Raw genomic sequence first — 8,367 nt, 5'->3', positions numbered from 1 at the left:
ATAAGTGGGAGATACCATGTCACGGAATCTGTATGGCTTTATGAAGGGACTGGTGAGTGCTTTATTCAGTGCTTATAAGTTCTGCGGGTGCTGTTTGTCGTGCTTTCATTGACCCAATAAAGAGGTTATATTGGAACAACTTATTTTAAAGGGCGTTAAAGGGAAATTACTGGGGTGGCTCAAAGACTATTTGCATGATAGGAAGGCTAAGGTGTATGTGGTTCCATGCTCTGCTGAAGGGAGTTTTGAATTGGGCACTCCACAGGGAGGGGTCCTTAGTCCTTTGCTCTTTAATATTCTCATGGACAAAATTGTACAGTACCCCTTTCCTCAGGGCACACAAGTTTTTATATATGATGAAGATATACTTCTTCAGTGTAATGCTCCACTAACGCTTACTTTAGCCCTCCACCAGCTTGAAAACTTGTGCACTTCTATGGGTCTAGTTGTTAATGAATCCAAAACTAAATTTCACTCCTCCTCCTCCTTGCACCCACTTATAGATCCACCTTTCCTCTATCCATCCACACTATCCACATCTTCCTATCCTTATCCGCCCTCCTGCTATCCATGTGTTTATCCAGGAATATGCTTATCATCTTCCATCTTTCTTGGGGGTCAGAATAGATGGAGTGTGTTGGGCTCCACGTATCAATGACGTCAAACTCGATCGTGTCCACTGTTACAAATACTTGGGTGTCTATCTTAGCTTTAATAAACTGAGTTAATCACGTTGCCATAGTGCTGCCATAATTCATACACAGAATCTGCCATAATTTTAACATTGCGGTACAACAATTTGGTCCGGCTGGCGCCATGCCCAAAAGAAGAAGAAGAGGAAGAGTCCTGCGTAGCGCCATAAACATTACTTTTTCTCGTGTTTTCCGTCAAACTACAATGACGAGAAGATCCACAGCCTGTGAGAAGAAGGTGGAGAGGACAGTGGCGGCCAGGGAAAGGAAGAAACACCGCAGAGAAGCCTTCATATGACGAAAGGGCCCTTCCACTACACCACCACCACAACCACTACTACCACCACAACCACTACCACCAAATCACCACACTAAGGTACAAAATCGTGCAATTCACTAAATCTACCACCAGAAAAACATGAACCACTTCAGAAAATCGTTGGTTGGGTGAAACGGTAAATTGTCCTGGTAGGTTTTCAGGGTAGGCCTATGCATGGATAAGCTATAACTGAGTATTAGAAACAAATCTGTACTAGACAAGTGGAGGAAGAGGCCTGCTGTTGATGTGCCGAGGACCCCCAGTGGGTTAGGTAATTGCTACCGGCAAAGGCCTATAACAAATGTGTTAACAAAATCCTTTAATATTAAGCTAGAGCTACCATTGTTTGGTTACAACATGGCCTATAGGCATAACAGAAGTGACCAAAGTTTGATGCACATAGGACTTATACTTCCTGAGTTATGACACAAACAGTGTTGTGTTTCTTGGATTCCCGGAAAATGATATTTTTGAAGTATAAAGTGTCCTAGAATGCTTATTTATGGGGGGGATTTTGAAAATAAAAAATACACCCTTGTGACATAAACACGCCTGTCCGCTTGTCAAAACCAATATTTTTTGTCCCTGAAGGCTGCACAGGGACCTAGGGAAAATAGAGGGAGTTGAGGGGTCAGAGCATTAAGATAGGTTAGAGCTGTGTGTAGTACGAGCCTCCCATAGCTCAGAGGGGCCAGCCTCAGACAGACTGGTTAAGGAGTACTACGCGGCTCTCCTGCCTTGGTGGGCGCCGATTTAATCCCCGGGGCCGGCAAAACCTTTCCTTGTCTGGATTAATTTCTTGTGTGTTAAGTTACAGACTGTGCTCGTGTGAGAGTGTAGAAAAGAGAAAATTCAGGGCGTTTCATGTGGTCCACAACAGGGATATCGTGTGCTGGCCCCAGGCGCTGAAAAGTCACTCATTTAGTGGTACATAGGGTGCTTCATGGTGCAGTGGTTAGCACACTCGGCTCACGACTGAGAGCCCAGGTTTGATACCCGGGCGGAGTGGAAAAATTTGGGCGGCTTTTCTGATACCCTACGCCCCTGTCCACCCAGCAGTGAATGGGTACCAGGTATTAATCGGGGGTTGTGTCCTGTCTCCTGGGGTCTGTTCCTTCCCCTTCTGTCTCTCTCCGGCATATGACCACAGATGTTGCGCCAACTGAACGAAACTTTCCAAGTGTTCCCTTCTCCTATAATTCCTTCCCCTTCTGTCTCTCTCCGGCATATGACCACAGATGTTGCTCTGACTAAACCAAACTTTCCAACTGTTCCCTTCTCCTATAATTCCTTCCCCTTCTGTCTCTCTCCGGCATATGACCACAGATGTTGCGCCCAATAAACAAAACTTTCCAACTCTTTCCTCATCAAACTTATTTACCAACTTGTACAGTGTGATCAAATCTCCTCTCTCCCTTCTTTGTTCCAGTGTCGTCAAGTCCATCTCCCTCAATCTGTCTTCATACGTCATATTCGAGAGTTCTGGGACCATTTTGTTGCAATTCTCTGTCTTGAGTCCAACATCATAATCTTCCTTTGCATAGTTTTTCCTTTTTTCCTTATATGCCTCATCTTGGTATTCAAATCCTTCCATAGTTTTCATCTGTCATAGTTGATGCCATTCTTTCCTAAGGGGCACTCGTGACTGACTCCTTCATCTAACTCAACATTTTTTGTGAAAATTAGGTCAAGTCTTGATGGTTGGTCATCTCCTCTTAGCCTTGTTTCTCCTTTAACCCACTGCATCAACAGATTATCACATCAGGTGTGTGTGTGTGTGTGTGTGTGTGTGTTTAGCTAGTTGTTGTATTTACCTAGTTGTAGTTTTATAGGGCCTGGGCTTGATGTTCGTGTGGTCCCGTCTCTGTATCTACATTTATCCAACTTTTCCTTGAAGCTTTGCACACTCCTTTCTGATACTACATCCTCACTTAGTCTGTTCCAAACCTCTATATTTCTTTGTGGGAAGCTATATTTCTTTATGTCTCTCAAGCATCTTCCCTTCCTCAATTTTTTACTGTGTCCTCTTGTGTGTTCCTCTTGGTGGTAATTTCTTCTTTTAGTAGTAACTCCTCGTTGTCTACTTCTTCCATTTTGCTCAATAATTTGTAGATTTCTATTAGGTCTACCCTCTCTCTTCTTTGTTCTAGTGTTGGTAAGTCCATTTCCTTTAGTCTCTCCTCGTATGTCAATTCCTGGAACCATTTTTTGTTGCCATCTTTTGTATTCTTTCTAGTTTCTTGATGTGTTTCTTCTTATGGGGAGACCACACTGCCTCTGCATGTGTGTGTGTGTGTGTGTGTGTAAGATTGACTGACTGATGAATGAATAACTGCGATTAAGGCTGGTATTACAAGACACTTTCCCTTCTCACATCAGCTACTTCTAAAGGTCAAAGGGGGATATCAGTCAGGTTCTAATGAGTGTTTTTCAGGCTCATGGTACAGAAGAAGGGTTAAACTACCACCAGGGTCATAAAACTACTCCTGGAAATGCCCACAACTCCTGCGAAAGCCTTGTCAAATAGGTGTTCTTGGGCGGCGAAATGTCTTTTAATACGACCCTAAGTAAATAACTTCCTGATGGAGTGGATGATTGACTTGGCATCTTGTAGCTTTACTCTCAGCTATTTCAAGTTCCTGACTGATGTACTAACACCCTCAGATTGGCTACAGTGAAGGTCGTGGCAGAGAGTGTACTCAAACTCCTACTGTGAGCTACTCCTGATGCCTGCGCCCTCACCACTCCTGTGAAGGACACCCAGCTGACCCAACCCTCCTCGGTGAGTCTGTCCCACTTAATGTTGCAAGAGTTATCCGGTATACCTTCACTCTCTCATGCTTTCCCTATGTCCTGTGCTGTCCAACTTAATGATGTGAGAGTTAACTGGTGTTTTCACTATCATCTTTTTAGAGTGTCTGATTAAAAAACTAATGCAGGAGTAATGGTGTTTTTTGTTCCTGTTGGGTGCCTGGACCTATCAGCTGTCCAACTTATTAATGCAAGAATTGGCCTGTATCTTCACTCTTAACCCCTTCACTACGGCCGGGCCAAAACAGCGCCCCGTGCCATATCCGGGATCGCCACGCGCGCCAAATTTCAAATGTCGCTATTGAATATAACAAGTTTTCAGCCATACGCTCAACATAATCATCATGTATTATATATGAAAACATGCAGAATGGACCGTATTGGCTATACAGGCAGTGCCACACGTGGCCACTTGGTGAACTGTCAAAGCAGTACTTTCCATAGAATTCAAGTTATGTACTAGAGTGGATCTGAGGCTGCCTCCAGGATACAAGGCCTTGGCAGAGTCACCGCTCTGAGCCTACGACCGCTCACTTATTACCTCTACTCGATTTCCTGACACTACTATTTGACCTGGAGAAAAACTGAAATCGGGTAGGAGTGAAGCGTGTGCAATGTCATCGGCTTGGAGCGATGGCGGCACCTTGGCCGTGTATGTATCTTGGAGACAGCTTCAGACACACACTATTCTGTAACCTGAAATCTATGGAAAGTACAGCTTGGAGTTGAGTGGCCATATGCCTGTATAGCCAATGCGGTCCATTAAATGGTGCACATAAAGAAACTCACTACGGCCGGGCCAAAACAGCACGCCGCGCTGTATCCGGGATTGCCGCGCGCCAAATTTCAAATGTCGCTATTAAATATAACAAGTTTTCAGCCATAAACTCAACACAATCATCATGTATTTTATAAGAAAACATGCAGAATCAAATGGTGCATATAAAGAAACATAAATTAATTGATAATTTTGAGATGTAAGCATAAATATAGAGATAAAATAACTTGTATATTGGTTAAAGCGAGCCAGGACGCAGTATGCGTGTCCTGGGATGTGGTACGGGGCACGCAAGGACACAGTATATACGTCCTTGTGTTGTAGGGGTTAAGCCTTCCCTGTGTCCTGTGCTGTCACCTCTGTAATGCAAGTGGTGGACAATATGAGATACCCTTTGCCTCACAGTTAATGGCCACATAATGAGGTAGAGGAATGAGATAAAATTCATATAAAGCCGTATTTTTGAAAAGGGGAAGGGAGGACTCAACTGAAAAAAGATGGCTTTATTTTGTACACTTTTTATTCCTTTTTAAATAAGAACACCATACACAGCAGGCAGTAGCTTAGCCAGTAGACTATTAGTGCTGCCTTGGAGAATCTTGGAACCATTTGCTGAACTGAGTGCAGACCAACGTGACTCACATGAAGCACTTGGCAACAGAAAACTCCTCAGTTGTATCCTTGACGTGCAAATTTCCCTCAGTAACTCATGCTGCTCAATACTCATTAGAGAGAGGTGGTTCAATCTTGTTTGAACCATACTGACTCTTACTTCTTGAGTCTAGTTAATTTTGGAAAGGAGCATTCACCACTGCAGTTGGTAACCATTAGAGTTAAATAAATCTTCAACGTGATCTCGACATTAGGAGAACAAGACCCAAAAGAATTATCAACTCTCAGACGATACAATGTCATCTCGTAAAGGTCTTGTTGAGATCCAGCAACAGTACAGCTGGGTCGGACCGCAACAGCATTGATCCAATATTTCCCAAAATATATAAGGTACGTCAAGTTTGCAGTATATTGACAGGCCAACATTCGCTGCAGATTTATCTTTACTTAATGTTATGATAACCCCTCAAATGTTGGTCTGTAAATGTGCCGGCAACTTAACGTACACCTATTGAATACACGCCAGCAGAGCGGTTGCTTCTGAAAATAAAAAAACTATTTTATACCCCTTTGTCATCACGATATATTATTATACTCAGTACCCTACCAACGTACTACTGGCTTACTCATGAGTGCAGATACTATTGATAAGAGGCCAAAACTCTCACTTAGATTCAGCTGTGTACTTGTGCCTCGACCGCCATTAAACCTTTTTTCTGTTATTGATATTTAATATAATCTATACTACTAAACTTTTATCTGCATTAACAGGTTAAGTATATTATGTATAACACACCCCTAACTTACCCTACAGACAGTCAAGGAAATACACATTTTAACCCGTCTGCTGCAATTGGCACGGATTTGGCTTTCACTGGTAGCCTGGTGAACTTATACTCCCAGGTCTTTCTCTGCCTCTGTGGTGGATAGTGGAGTGTTTCCCATATGGTATTGGTGTGCTGGATATCCCCTCCCAAGGTGCAGGACTACATTTTTCTTCATTGAATTGTAGCAGCCACTTTTTGCTCCACTCCTGTAGCTTGGTGAGATCTTCTTGTAGGAAATCCGTAGTCAAGGGGTTAAAAGAATCCATCGCCAGGACCTTCATGCTATTCAATTTACATATGTTTATGTCTGCTGGAGCCTTGGGTCCAGCTGCAACACCCACAAGTCCGGATCTGGACCGCGGGCCGCCAGTTGAGTTGGGAAGCCCTGGACTATATGCCGTATATGGTGTACTACAATGCCAGGCTTATTATACTATGCCCTAGTGAAGTTTCCTATATTTTCTTATCCCGGAAGCAGCGACGGGCCAAATTTGTGCCGTGATATAAACCCCCCAAAATAGATGATACATAATCTGATCACAAATGCTTTGATATATATTATGGAATGGTTTGTGTGAGGGATGATTTTTTTTCATTTTTCTCGCTTAGAGGGACCATTAAGAGACATGATCCCCGCAGCTACCGGGTTATATATAGTAATATCTTATATAATAATATTACAAAAAATTGGGAAAATGAGTAATTATTTTGTCTCGGCCTTCTGTGCCTAAGGGCAAAAAATTTAGTTACTAATTTTTTACATTCCTGCGGGGCCTGTAGCACGTGCTAAATGTGCTACTAGGTTAACCCCTTGAATGCGGATTTCCTACAGTTAGACATCACCAAGCTACTGAAATGGAGCAAAAAGTGGCTGCTACAATTCAATGAAGAAAAATGTAAAGTCCTGCACCATGGGAGGGGATATCCAGCACACCAGTACCACATGGGAAAACACTCCACTATCCATCACAGAGACAGAGAAAGACATGGGAGTGTATGTTACCAGGCTACCAGTGAAGGGATATCCAGCACACCAATACCACATGGGAAACACTCCACTATCCACCACAGAGGCAGAGAAAGACCTGGGAGTGTATGTTACCAGGCTACCGGTGAAGGGATATCCAGCACACCAATACCACATGGGAAACACTCCACTATCCACCACAGAGGCAGAGAAAGACCTGGGACTGTATGTTACCAGGCTACCAGTGAAGGGATATCCAGCACACCAATACCACATGGGAAAACACTCCACTATCCACCACAGAGGCAGAGAAAGACCTGGGAGTGTATGTTACCAGGCTACCAGTGAAGGGATATCCAGCACACCAATACCACATGGGAAACACTCCACTATCCACCACAGAGGCAGAGAAAGACCTGGGACTATATGTTACCAGGCTACCAGGGAAGGCCAAATCCGTGCCAATCACAGCGGACGGGTTAAATCGACACTGAGTCACTTGGGGCCATAATGAACTTACTCAGCAATACCCTTATACTGACTCACTATGTTACATAATAAGAACCACTACCAGGGCTGCACATATGAATCTTACCAGGGCACACACTAAGAATTATTTGTCCTGGTATAGTGTGGCTAATTCTTCTGGCTTCGTGGGGTAGTGGTTAGCATGCCTACCTATGAATCTGCCAGCCAGGGTTGGAATCCCCCTCCCTGGACAGTCATTAAATTGTAGCCCACTTATGAATTTTCCCCCAGAACATTTGAGTAAGAGTTAATTTTGTCATAGGTATGTAGGTGAGTAAGGTTATGTGATGTTCATCCTTCCTTTCTGGCGGGCTAGATGTACCAAGTGTGAGACCTTAATGTATAGCTATCTAGTCTCTCTCTCTCTCTCTCTCTCTCTCTCTCTCTCTCTCTCTCTCTCTCTCTCTCTCTCTCTCTCTCTCTCTCTCTCTCTCTCTCTCTCTCTCTCTCTCTCTCTCTCTCTCTCTTCCTTCCTTCCTTCCTTCCTTCCTTCTTTCTCCTTCCTTCCTTCCTTCCTTCCTTCCTTCCTTCCTTCCCAGTGTTCCTTCGTCCACCCTCAGACCTTCCTTCCTTCCTTCTTTCCTTCCCAGTTTTCCTTCGTCCACCCTCAGGCCTTCCTTCCTTCCTTCCTTCCCAGTGTTCCTTCGTCCACCCTCAGACCTTCCTTCCTTCCTTCCTTCCCAGTGTTCCTTCGTCCAGCCTCATACCTTCCTTCCTTCCTTCCTTCCCAGTGTTCCTTCATCCAGCCTCATACCTTCCTTCCTTCCTTTTCATTGTCATTCTCCCTTGTGATGTTTTCCTTTCCTTCCTCCAGTGTGCCCCTGAGAGCTCCC

At 44.0% G+C, this 8,367-nt stretch overlaps 1 protein-coding gene across 3 annotated transcripts in view; it reads left to right on the top strand.

The window, feature by feature from the left end:
- Positions 1 to 705: 705 nt before the first annotated feature.
- The window catches only part of LOC126997100 (junctional adhesion molecule 2A-like), a 50,887-nt gene continuing 43,225 nt past the window's right edge, over positions 706 to 8,367 (top strand). Inside the window, exons 1-3 of one of the 3 annotated variants that reach the window (XM_050858163.1) lie at positions 706 to 1,068; positions 3,676 to 3,793; positions 8,349 to 8,367. The exon at positions 8,349 to 8,367 is cut by the window's right edge and continues 76 nt beyond it. The gene's annotated coding sequence lies outside the window, so the exon portion shown is untranslated. The remainder of the gene's footprint in view (positions 1,069 to 3,675; positions 3,794 to 8,348) is intronic. The other 2 variants (XR_007751901.1, XR_007751900.1) reach the window with 2 other exon arrangements.

The sequence above is a fragment of the Eriocheir sinensis genome, chromosome 11 (assembly GCF_024679095.1).
Source record: "Eriocheir sinensis breed Jianghai 21 chromosome 11, ASM2467909v1, whole genome shotgun sequence".
NCBI classification, from domain to species: Eukaryota; Metazoa; Arthropoda; class Malacostraca; order Decapoda; family Varunidae; genus Eriocheir; species Eriocheir sinensis.
This window is presented reverse-complemented; position numbering and strand designations above follow the sequence as displayed.